This window comes from Caloenas nicobarica, chromosome 6, assembly GCF_036013445.1.
Source record: "Caloenas nicobarica isolate bCalNic1 chromosome 6, bCalNic1.hap1, whole genome shotgun sequence".
In the NCBI taxonomy this organism is placed as follows: Eukaryota; Metazoa; Chordata; class Aves; order Columbiformes; family Columbidae; genus Caloenas; species Caloenas nicobarica.
In genome coordinates this window covers 17,841,504-17,852,817 of record NC_088250.1, presented here as the reverse complement: position 1 = coordinate 17,852,817, position 11,314 = coordinate 17,841,504, and the positions used below count along the sequence as shown (strand labels likewise).

General features: G+C 43.7%; 1 protein-coding gene across 6 annotated transcripts in view; it reads left to right on the top strand.

The window, feature by feature from the left end:
- Positions 1 to 3,994: 3,994 nt before the first annotated feature.
- OSBPL6 (oxysterol binding protein like 6) overlaps positions 3,995 to 11,314 on the top strand; it is a 105,571-nt gene continuing 98,251 nt past the window's right edge. For 4 of the 6 annotated variants that reach the window (XR_010606364.1, XM_065637144.1, XM_065637145.1 and 1 more), the window contains exon 1: positions 4,191 to 4,257. The gene's annotated coding sequence lies outside the window, so the exon portion shown is untranslated. Of the gene's footprint in view, positions 4,059 to 4,190; positions 4,258 to 11,314 lie in introns of those variants that run through there. The other 2 variants (XM_065637139.1, XM_065637143.1) reach the window with 2 other exon arrangements.

Here is an 11,314-nt window from a genome sequence, read left to right as displayed (position 1 = left end):
TCCTTCTACAGTTGTTCAGAGTCAGCTTTCATTTTGCTTACTGCAATTTCACATGATCAGGAAACTGTGACAATCCTTGGTCCTCACACAAGTAATTTTAGGCTATTTAAGTACCAGAGTGCTTGGCCAGAAGTATTCTAAGTAATTCAGCCCTAAGGAGGACTCAAAGAAGTAAGTAAATAACGTCTTGTTGTGTGGTCATTATCTGTGAAAGAGAGAAGATGTTGGTTTCCTACTCAGAACGGAGTTACCTGATGTTGTTCCTGACAGCACCTGTGCTTTCTGATTCTTGGAGATGGATCATCACTCTTCCGGCCCTCTTGTACTTAGGGCAGATCCAGTTTCCATCTCGCTGGCACTTGCCTTTTGCTGCCTTTACACCTGCTACAAGCCTCCCACTACTTCCTAAATTCTCCCTCCACCTAATGTGTTTTATTACCAGACACTCTCTACTGCTCTTTGGTGCTGTATTTCATGCTTGTTCTTCAAAGTATTTCCAGTTCACTGGTTACTACTGCTGTACTCTCTCAGTTTTGCATAATTCAAATAAATCTGCAAAAATCTTTAATAAAACCATGTTTGCTACCTATGCTTTGCCTAAGGGTACTGTTTTGCCAAAACACACACAAACCCTAACAATAAAGGACAGCAAAGAAACAATATTGCTACTGTAGGAGAAAACAAAAATATTTTCTTAAGATTCTTTAAGTAAATGTTTTCAATGCCAATAGATCTGCTTATCCTCAGAGTCTGGGTGGTAAGCAAACATTTCCTATTATATTTAGTAAACTTCCCTGCTGCCTGAATTAAAGAATGGACATTTTAAAGGCACTTGTCTTGCCAAGAATAGTGGAAAGGATTCTATGGCTTAACTTGCAGAGGTTTTATCTTTGCATTGGAGAGTCGAACTGTTTTACAGCTTTCCTTTGGAGAACATGCCTCCCAGTTGTTAATGGGACTAAACTTGAGAAGAACAGGTCAAGTTCTTGGATGGATACAATGGAATATAGCTCCTCTCCTACATTTACATTCTTACCTCAACATTTCATCAAGATGTTCAAACCTTTGCTCCTGGTGGTGTAAATTCTGAGTAAAAATTGGTGAAAACAATTATAGTGTATTTGGGTAACAACCACACTGATTTTTAGAAAAAGTTTATATAAGACTATGTAAGATCAGCTTCTATCAACATTTTTTGCTAGTGTTTCTGAAGTGACATGCTTATCTTCTACAATTATCCAAGAAATGTCCATATGAATCCATCTAAATGATGCCTTGTTTCAGGACTGAAGTTTTACATAGATAATCCCTTAGATGAGGAGGGTATCTGCATTTACCAGCGTTTTGTCATCTACCATCTATGTTACAAAAGCATATAATTTAAACAATATTTAAGCTGCCTTTCCACATGTTTCTTTGGTTTAATTATAGGCAAATTAGTAAAAAAAAAACACTCTACAGAATAGCTACTTCAAAATTTGGTACCAAGATCTGTAGAGAATATTAAAGAATAAGTTGTTCAGAAACAAGCCAACTTCGTTAACAACGCAGTTTTGTGTAATTTCTTTCTATCCATGATACACTTTTTCAGGTTGCAGATGTCAAGCGGCCTCTTAACTGAAATGAATAACGGTGGTGTTAAGTGGTGTCCTTAAGACTAAGAGTTGAGTCCTTTATTTCCTTCCCCGGTTACTTATTTGTTTTAGGAGAAAAATAAGTGACTACATTCCTGATATTATTAAGCTTTCCATAATGTATGTGGCCTGTTACTTAATCTTTCTATGGATTTTATATGAAAACTTACTCTGACACCTCCCAAAATCCCACTTAACATTTTTCCTGCTTCAATTTGTGGAGACTGAACACAGAAAACAAACAAACAAAAGTGTTACTTAATGAATTCCCTAATTTTATACAGCCACATTCAGAATGAGACTTGCAGGGTCAGCTGAGACAAGAAAGCAATTTTTTTTTTTTTTCCTGATATACTAGAATTTACACTAAAAATACCATGTCAAGGGAACCTTCTCTGGAGGTCTCTGCTTCCATAGGAAAACAACCATGGCTTTTGTACGCCAGGGTCTCCAAAATGTTCCTTTGCTGCACAGCAATGCTGCCAAATATGGAACTGCCAGTTTGAGAAACTGGGAAAACATAAATGAGCATTACACAGACTGTTTGTCTTTGCTTAATGAATAGTGTAGGCTTAACAATTAGATTTCTGGAATCCTATAAAGCTCTCTACTTTTTCCAATGAATTTGCCCTTTTTCCTCCTTTTCATACTGAAATTTGCTGACAGTGGCATCTAGTTCTCCAGGGATTTCAGTTGATTTTCTTGGATGAAAAAATGTATTGCCTGTCTTGTTACCATGAACCAGACAGCAGGTCCAAGCGGGAGGATTTACATAGGACAGGCAGGAGGAGCCCAGTTCGCTAAGAGACGGCTCGGAGCCTTCCCCAGAGCACAGGACAGTGTGCCAGCCCTGGGGACAGGGAGTGACTGGGCTCTAGCACAAGGACCAGAGTGCTGGAGGCGAGTCATTAACCAAACAGGTGAGTCTGCAACCTGTCTCCTCTACAGCAGAGTGACCTGTGCCACTCAGTAGCTTCTCTATGCAAGGTAGTTCAGCTTCCCATTTCCAAAGGTGTGTCTAAGCCATCAAGCATGTCATGAAAGCTGTGATGGAGGATCTACAGAAAAAAAGAAGAAAATTGATTTTGCCAGATTTTGCACCTGGGACATGGCAACCCTGGCTGTACATGCAGACTGAGGGACAAGATGCTGGAAAGCAGCTCCGTGGAGAAGGATCTGGGAGTTCTGGTCGACAGCAAGTTGAACATGAGCCAACAGTGTGTCCTGGCAGCCAAGAGGGCCACCTGTGTTCTGGGTGCATCCAGCACAGCATGGCCAGCCGGGCAGGGAGGGGATTGTCCCGCTCTGCTCGGCACTGGTGCAGCCTCACCTGCAGCACTGGGTGCAGTTCTGGGCGCCACAGGATAAAAAAGATACTACGCTAGCAGAGAGTGTCCAGAGGAGGGCTATGAAGTTGGTGAAGGGTTTGGAGAGAAAGCCATATGAGGAGTGGCTAAAGTCACTGGGTTTGTTCAGCCTGGAGGAGACTAAGAGGAGACCTCATCAAGGTCTACAGCTTCCTCACAAGGGGAGGAGGAGGGGCAGGTGCCGAACTCTTTAGCGACCAATGACAGAACCCGCGGGAATGGCAGGAAGCTGTGCCAGGGGAGGTTCAGGTTGGACATTAGGAAAAGGTTCTTCCCCCAGAGGGTGGTGGAGCACTGGAACAGGCTCCCCAGGGGGGTGTCACGGCCCCAAGCCTGACAGTGTTCAAGAAGAGGCTGGACAACATCCTCAGACACACGGTGTGAACTGTGGGGTTGTGCTGTGCAGGGACAGGAGTTGGACTCCTTGTGGGTCTCTTCCAACTCCAGATATTCTAAAAAAGAAAGCTAATATGGATTAAACTAAGGGAACAATAATCTCTGATAGTTTTCAAGAGTACATAATGTGTTTTTTTCAATAACCTCCCGTTATCAGATGACGAAGACCAGATCAGCTAACGCACTGAAAGCCGCGGGGGGGTGACAGCGCAATGTTGGGTGTCATACTTGTGTTACCGAGCCAGTGTGGGGACAGGCCCGTCCTGTGCACACGCCCGGGTGTCTCGGCGGCACCCCTTTGTCTGACACCCCCTTCCACCGCGGCACGGACGTCTCTCTTGCCTCAGCACATCCCCGGTGTTGCCCACGTGCTTTCCCTTTAATTTTAGACCTGATCTCATGGCCGAAGCCCGTTACTCGGTCCGGGCCGCTGCCCCGTTTCTCCGGCATCAGCTCGACCCCGGGCTTTGCGTCGCGCACGGTCTGCAGGAGCGCCCGGCGCGCTGCCGTGCCCCCGCGCCTCCCCGCCGCGCAGCGCACAGGGCGGCAGCGGCGCTCGGCCCGAGCATCCCGGCGCCGCCCGCTCGCTGCGCTCGGCCCGGCGGCAGCCGTCACCGGGCCCGGCCCGCTGCCGCCGGCGTGGCGGGGGCAGGTGCCGCAGGTGGGTGCCGGCCGGCGCGGAGGGCACCTTGGCCGGCGGGCGGGGGCGGGGGGCGGTGCGGAGCGGTTGCGGCGGCGGCGCGGCTGCCCGCCCCCTCCCTCCGTCAGACGGGCGGGGAGCTGCGGCGGGCGGGAGCGGGGAGCGGCGGGGTGCAGCCGCCTGGGCCGCAGCGGGGATGCGCCGCGGAGCCGGCGAGGAGGTGGGCGCTGAGCGGCGGCGCTGCAAGCGCACAGGGCAGGGGCGCGGCGGCCCGGGTCCGGGCACGGAGCGGCGGGTCAGGCCGTGCTGGGGAGCAGCGGCCCGGGTCGCGCCGGACCCCGCCGGGGGCTGCGCGGCGCGGCCGGGTGCCGGAGAGGCGGCGGGGCGCGGCGGTGCCGCCGCGGGCGGCGGGAGCGGGCCGGGGCGCGGAGGCGGTGGGGCCCGTGCGGGGCCGTGGCCCGGCCCGGCAGTGGCTGCTGCGGCCGCCCCGGGGGAGAAGCCGGAGCATCCGGACCCGGGAGGGACGGGGCCGGGGTTACGTAACTGCATCCGCGCAGCGAGATGCGCTGGTGCCGGCCCCAGCCCGCGGCTTGGTTGTCGCTCTCCGAAGTCGCATTTTTTCCCCTTCGCATGCAGAGCAGTTTAAAATGGCCCGTTAAACTGCCTGGTCTGTGAGAATGAATTGTAGGTAAGATATGCCCAAGTTGATGCACTCTTAGGATTCCTTTTTGGTTCAATTTTCTGTCTCTCTCAAGGCAGGGATGGCCTGTATTCTCAATTTGCTAGTAATGCTGCAAAACCCTTGCAAGTACTTTGAATATGCTTGGATTCATTAAAACAGTTGCCAGGAAATAATCTGTTTGCTAGAAGTCCTCGTGCTTAAAATGACCATCTGAAGGGTTTTGCTGCAGGTCAGTAATTTCATTTTATTTTGTAACTGCTTTAGCATGCTGCAAGGCTACATTGTTGATATTCTTCCCAAAAGCTTCAGCAATGCAGATACTGTGGACTAATAGTAACTGAAACAAAAGACCTTGCTGTACACCTCAGAGTGAATTAGCAATCCAAGGTCGAACAGCAAACTGCAGTGCAACTTGTATGGGGTGACAGAAGTATTCACAGATCTTATTAGAGAGCTTAAGTGAAAATTGTTCCTTACTCAGATTAAAAAAAAAATTGCTTAGTGAAGGTGTGAGGAAATAGCTATTTTAGGACTGCAATTAAGTATATCAGCTCGATTTTAATGGAACTTGTACATTTAATTGCATTCCTAACAGATTTTCTGTTCTCCAGATGATTAACTTGCAGAATGATACCAGCTCAAAGATTAAAATCTCATCAAATATCTAATGGTTTCTTTATAATATAATTGTGTTTGGTTTATAATAGTTCTTTTCTAATAACCAGCCTTTGTCCTTATAGCTGTAGATACTATAATTAGACTTTTTAAACATTGGTATAAATGACATGACTTTGACCTTTAGAGGTTAAGCAGATGTGGTTGTTAGGGACCACAATATCTTATGTGTTTAGTGAAACACTTACCTTTATGTATGTATAATAAATAGGGGTTTCTTTTATTTTTGTTTAAAAACTGCACAAGAGGAGGACTACTTTCTCCTTTCTACCCATTTTAGATAAATTAACAGGTATGTACGACACTTAATATTTAAAATACTCTAAAGAGTTTTATATTTAAACTACCTTTTCTGTACAAGCCAATGGCAGGATGTGTATCTGGAAAAACAAAATATTGCAGTATTGTGACTGAAGACCTTCTAAACACTTTCCCTTGCCTACTGAGGGCTGGAAGAGTTACCTTTTATTTTAGTGTAGTTCCTCAAGCTCGCTTCTTTCACTTCCTATTTGCTGTTATACTCCCAGATCCCCTGTAGTGCTTGTGAGCTGTGCTGTTAGGAGGTCTTGTTAGCAGTCTTATTACTGGCCTCTTTTTTTGTTCTTAGCCCATTCTTGGAGCTTATTCATAAATCTCTGTGATGCTTCAATTTTCTATTGTGGTTTTTCTAGTCTTTAGTTTGCTTCAGTTCCACATAGGAATAACAAAACATTGGTTCGCATACTTGTAGGAACAAGTGTGTTTGGTGTTTGTTTGTTTGTTTGTTTGTTTTTTTCAAGTGCTGGCGCTGAAGGTCTGTACTCTGTGTATTTATATGTTTGGACATGGTTTTTACACAACTGTCCAAAACATAACTTTGCTCACAGATGTTTTAGTTACTGTGCAACTGACTAGCCATCTGGATCTTACTACAAAGCCACCCTATGGCTATGGAAAGATAAAGCCTTGTGACTTCTTCAGCAGGGAAGTCTCCTCTTGCTCTGTTGCGAGTGCTGCTGAAGATGAGGGCTGCTACTGTGCTTTGCCACTTCTTCCTTCAGTCCACCTTGGAGATGAAGGCAGAGACTGTTTGTAGTACAGCTTCATTTTCCTTCAGCCTTTAGCATGTCTGTGTGGGGGTATGTGCCTTTCTTCTGCCACCAGATTTCTCAGTGTGACAGAAGTTGAATATTTTTGCTCTTGTTTTGCCAAATACATGAGTTATCAGCGTGGACTTTTTCTGGGGATTTTTTTTTTTCCCCATGTATAATGCTCTAGATTCCTCAGAATTTATTCCTCTGTAGCATGCAGCTTTGTCTCAGGAGGGTTGTATTTCTTAAGGGACATGAGTCCTCCAGGTCAGCCCTTCTGTGCCGTGCTGGAGAACCTGCTGTTGCTGATACCAGTATCGCAGTGGGAGATGGGAAGTGAACTGCCAGCACTTCACTGCTGGAAGGATGTGTGTGTGTCTATATTTTTGATGTGTGTATATGTATAGAGTGAGCATGTCCTAATGGTTTAATTAACCCTTATGCCTCATATATAGGGTAGAAATAATTGTCCATTAATCCTGCCTTTTTTTTTTTTTTAAACACTGAACAGTTCAAACAATTCCCAGAGATTTCTGGTGGATGTGGTGATTAAAATCTGGGAGGCTTTACTTTTTCTTTGCCCCCCGTCCACCCTCCTGGTAACCAAATCCTTGCTGGTTTTGAAGCTTTTGACTATACTGGCATGGGAAAAGGCAGCAGTTTCTGTAGATAATTTTAATGGGAAATGTTACTCTGGGCAGTTGTACTTATAAAAGGAGTTTCTCCAAGAATTTCCTTCAGGCTCGTATTTCTTTCTTAAGCTGAGTTTAATGAGATAAAAAAAATAATAAATCCTTCCCACTGGAATAGTAAAGCAAATGCTTACTTTCTTTTTTGGAGGCGGGGTTGAATTTGCCATATCAAGGTTCTAGATATTGAAGGAAGCAGTAACAGATACTATAAACAGATGAAAGTAAACATACTCAGGGAGTAAACATGTGAGGGATGTTGGATTTTGGCTTTGGTGATAGATGGGAAAACTCTCCAGCTGTAACTAGTGTCATGACAAGGAAGCTGCTTAATGAGCTGCCAGGTAAAGTGAACTGAGTTTGATTGTAATGTTATGAAATAGTAAGGAATACAAAATCGTAGAATCATAGAATAGTTTGAGTTAGAAGGGACCTTCAAAGCTCATGTAGTCCAACCCCCTGCAATGAGCAGGGACATCTTCAACTACATCAGGTTGCTCAGAGCCCCGTCCAGCCTGGGCTTGATTGTTTCCAGGGATGGGGCATCTACCACCTCTTTGGGCAACATGGGCCAGTGTTTCAACACCCTCACCGTAAAAATTTCTTCCTCATATCTCGCATGAATCCACTCTCTTTTAGTTTAAAACCATTACCCCCTGTCCTATCATAACAGGCCCTACTAGTAGAGTTCATGCTATGAATGGTGCTGTTTATGTACGTTTGTATTTAAACTACTTCCATACCTAGGTTTTCTGAGCTGTAAATACAAACCTACAGCTTTCAGCTGTTTCCTGTAAGTCAGAATACAGATGTGAAGGCAGTTAAAAGTTTTCTTTAAATGCCACTGCTGTATACATCCTGGTGGATGGTGTTCCTAGCATATCCCTCTTTTGGGTTTTTCCTTTCAAAAGAGCTCAAAAATGATGGAAGAACCTTTTGGTGCTGACAGCTGATAAGCCAGTGAAAGGGAGGACGGCTAAATGTGAAACCTGGAAGATAAGAGAAGACCACAACAGTTATCATGTATAAACAGTCAGACTCGTGTCTTGTAGGGAAATTTTTGGACTGAACAGACTTATTAAAATATTAAGGAAAAAAGTGAACCATACCAAAATATTAGTACAACTGTTGAAAGAGGAAAAAACAAGTTTGAAGTGCGTCATTGTTGTGGGTTTTATTGGTTTATTTGTTTTGGGTTTTTGTTTGTTTGTTTCTGTATGTTTTTCTGGTTTTTAAGGAGGTTTGGACCAAATGACATCCTGAGGTTCCATGCAGCCCAAATTGTTCTGTAGTTCTAACTGTTCTGGCATTAAAGGCAAAACGCCTTACAATGAAAAATAGATGGTGCTTAGAAACTCTGATTTTTTTTTTTTTCCTGGAGTAGGGATATTAATCCTACAGAATTTCCAGCTGGTTTAGGAGCTGGTTCCAAGTAAAATATATCAGTATGTACTGGGGGCTGTATGTAGTTATGGATGGTAGCAGCAGGGAGGGAGCTGCTGAATTTCTAAGCTTGTCTTTCTGAGAAAGCTACAGATTGGTTTTTAAAATGGTTTCAATGTGAGCCCCTCCACCATCAACTTGGAAACTAAAAAAGATTTTATGTCATTACTTGTCACCTATAGCTTTAAAAATAGAAGATTTGAAGGAGGAGGAATTTGAAGATTGAAGAAGAGTGAGAGGATGGGACTGGAATGTATGGCAGTTGTAATGTCCTAAAGATTAGGAGAGTTTTATAATTATCCTTAGAAATGTCTCACTGTAGCAGAGAGAACAGCTGCATTTTGAAACCAAGTTAAGTAATTTCGTTATTGTTTGGGTTTTTTACTTTGAATTCCTTAAATGTGAATATATTTTAATACTAATTGAGAACACTTATCTTAAAGGAAATAAAGTATACACTAACTTGAGGTGTAAAGAAAAGAAATCTCTAGTTGATTGTGAGCTTAATATAGAGTTGCAAGAACTTCAAGTAGCAGGTGTCATGTTGTATTAGAGTCAAAGATTAAGTTTTCTACCAAAAAATCAATTTCCTTCTGGGAAACTGGGTTTTCTTGCTGTCTTCTTGCTGTGGGATGGTCTCTGTGTTTCTAGCAGAGTGCAGTCCCTGGGCATCTCTTAAAGATTGTTTGTTCCTCAATCAAATATTTCACATTTTTGGAATATAAGTGCTCCCCCCACTCCAGTGAAGCATTTCCTCCTTGTTTTGGGATGCTGAGAATCAGATGGATAAGTTGAATCTACCCAGAATTTAGCAGATAGGAACTCCAGCCTTGGTTGTGATCACTCACAGTGAAATCTGACTGCTTGCATTCTTAACTCTGCTAAAATAAGACTTTTATTTTCCCTGGTTTACCATGGAAAGCGAGAGTTGGAACTGCCTTTGGCCTATAAATTATATAAAAAGCCCATAATTTTCAGTTTACATGAAATTGTGAAAATCACAAAAGCTATGCTTAGTGCCTGTTAATTCGCATGTTTCCAGTCCTAGCAGAGATGCTAAGGAAGTTCTGGATTCCCTACTTAAAAGCCTGGATTCGTTTATCTGTATATGGTATTGAATGTAGTCCTACTCTCTAATGCAAATGATGTTCTGTTGGTACAAAGCTTTTCTATAGCATATATTGTTTCCAATTCAGTTAGTGAATTATGTTTGCGAAAGATTCAAAAGTATTAAAATAATGTATTAGATCCTTTACATCAGTACAGTAGGGCATATAGCTGGGATTGTTTTGTTATAAAAACGACGAAATTCAAAGTAAGTAACATTTGTGTCAGAATGATCTATAGATCAATTTCAAGCTACCTTATCTTGGGCTGTGATATCCTTTTTCAGATGGTGAACTGAAAAGTTTTCTGTTGGGAAATGGAATAAGCTCAGGTTGCTCAAAGAAAAGGCTGTATGAAACCTGTGCCATGGGGCGAAGGCTATCTGCACAGACAGACGAGACTTTGGCTATATCTTCCCAGCTCTACCTGACCAGATTAATCCTGGAAAATGAAAAAACAATAGACGAACTTTGTTCTGTAATTGTTGCTAACTTCACACTTCTGTAACCCATCTGAGGTGGGAGACCTAAGTGTTACAGAAACCCTGACAGTGACTGCTAATTGACCAGGTACAGGGGACGAGGGAGCATGACATGGGACATGTACATACCTCTGACACTTAGAAGGCTGAGCTGGAGGGGAACAGCCTGGTGTGAGGTCCAGGCCACCAGCCAGGACTTGGACACACTGAGTGGTTGAGGTGAGCTTCTATTCCCCTGGCTCTCTGGTGGCAGTCTTACCTGGACCTCGATTTGTGTGTGTGTGTCATGGACAAACTGGAACATAAATGCTGCACCCATCCTGCTTAACAAAACACAACTTGATTAGGTGGCACAGAGTGGTGTTTATCTGTTCCTGCAACCCCCCTGTTCTGCTCCCCTGTGACAAACACAACGTGGCTAAGGTGATGTTAAAGAGGATTTGGGTCAGGAGAAGTTATTCTGAACATCTTACAGGAATGGTTCCAAGCCGGTGATTCATCTTCCCATTTCACCTGTACCCTCACCATCTCTCATGTGAGGTCTACCTGCTTCTGCATCCTGTCCTCAAAAATAAAATTCAGTGTTGTTTGGAAAGTAATGGCACTGTAGTTAGAGAAGTGGGAGAGAAATTAGTCCAGGTAGACAATGGCTCTTCTTTTCATGATTTTTGAGGTTTTGTCCACAAGATCGAAGTGGTGAGGGTTTTCGTTGTTGTTGTTTTTTCCCAATTACTTTATTTTCTAGAGTAAGAAAACTTTTAGGAAAGTGCTGGGTGATAATGTGGTTACTGATGGTAGATATTATTCTTGGTTAAAAAGAAAAATCTTGACAATAAAACAGCTTGTTGAGCTCTGAAACGGGCAGCTGGTGTTGAGTCATCTTGAGATCCCTTTGACCCCAATGGGAACATGACACACACATTCCCTTGAGAAGTAATTATGTCTCTCTTGTGTTTAAAGTCTGTGTTTCTTGGTTTTAATCTGTTTCTAGAAAACAAAGTTTCTTCAGAAGATATTTGCAGAAAACAGAAAGATAGGAATTATATGAAATGGAGCTATAGCATACTCAGAGGATGAGTCTGGATATAAAGTATCGCTGTGCCCCTGGGACTAGAAGGTTAGCTCTGTAG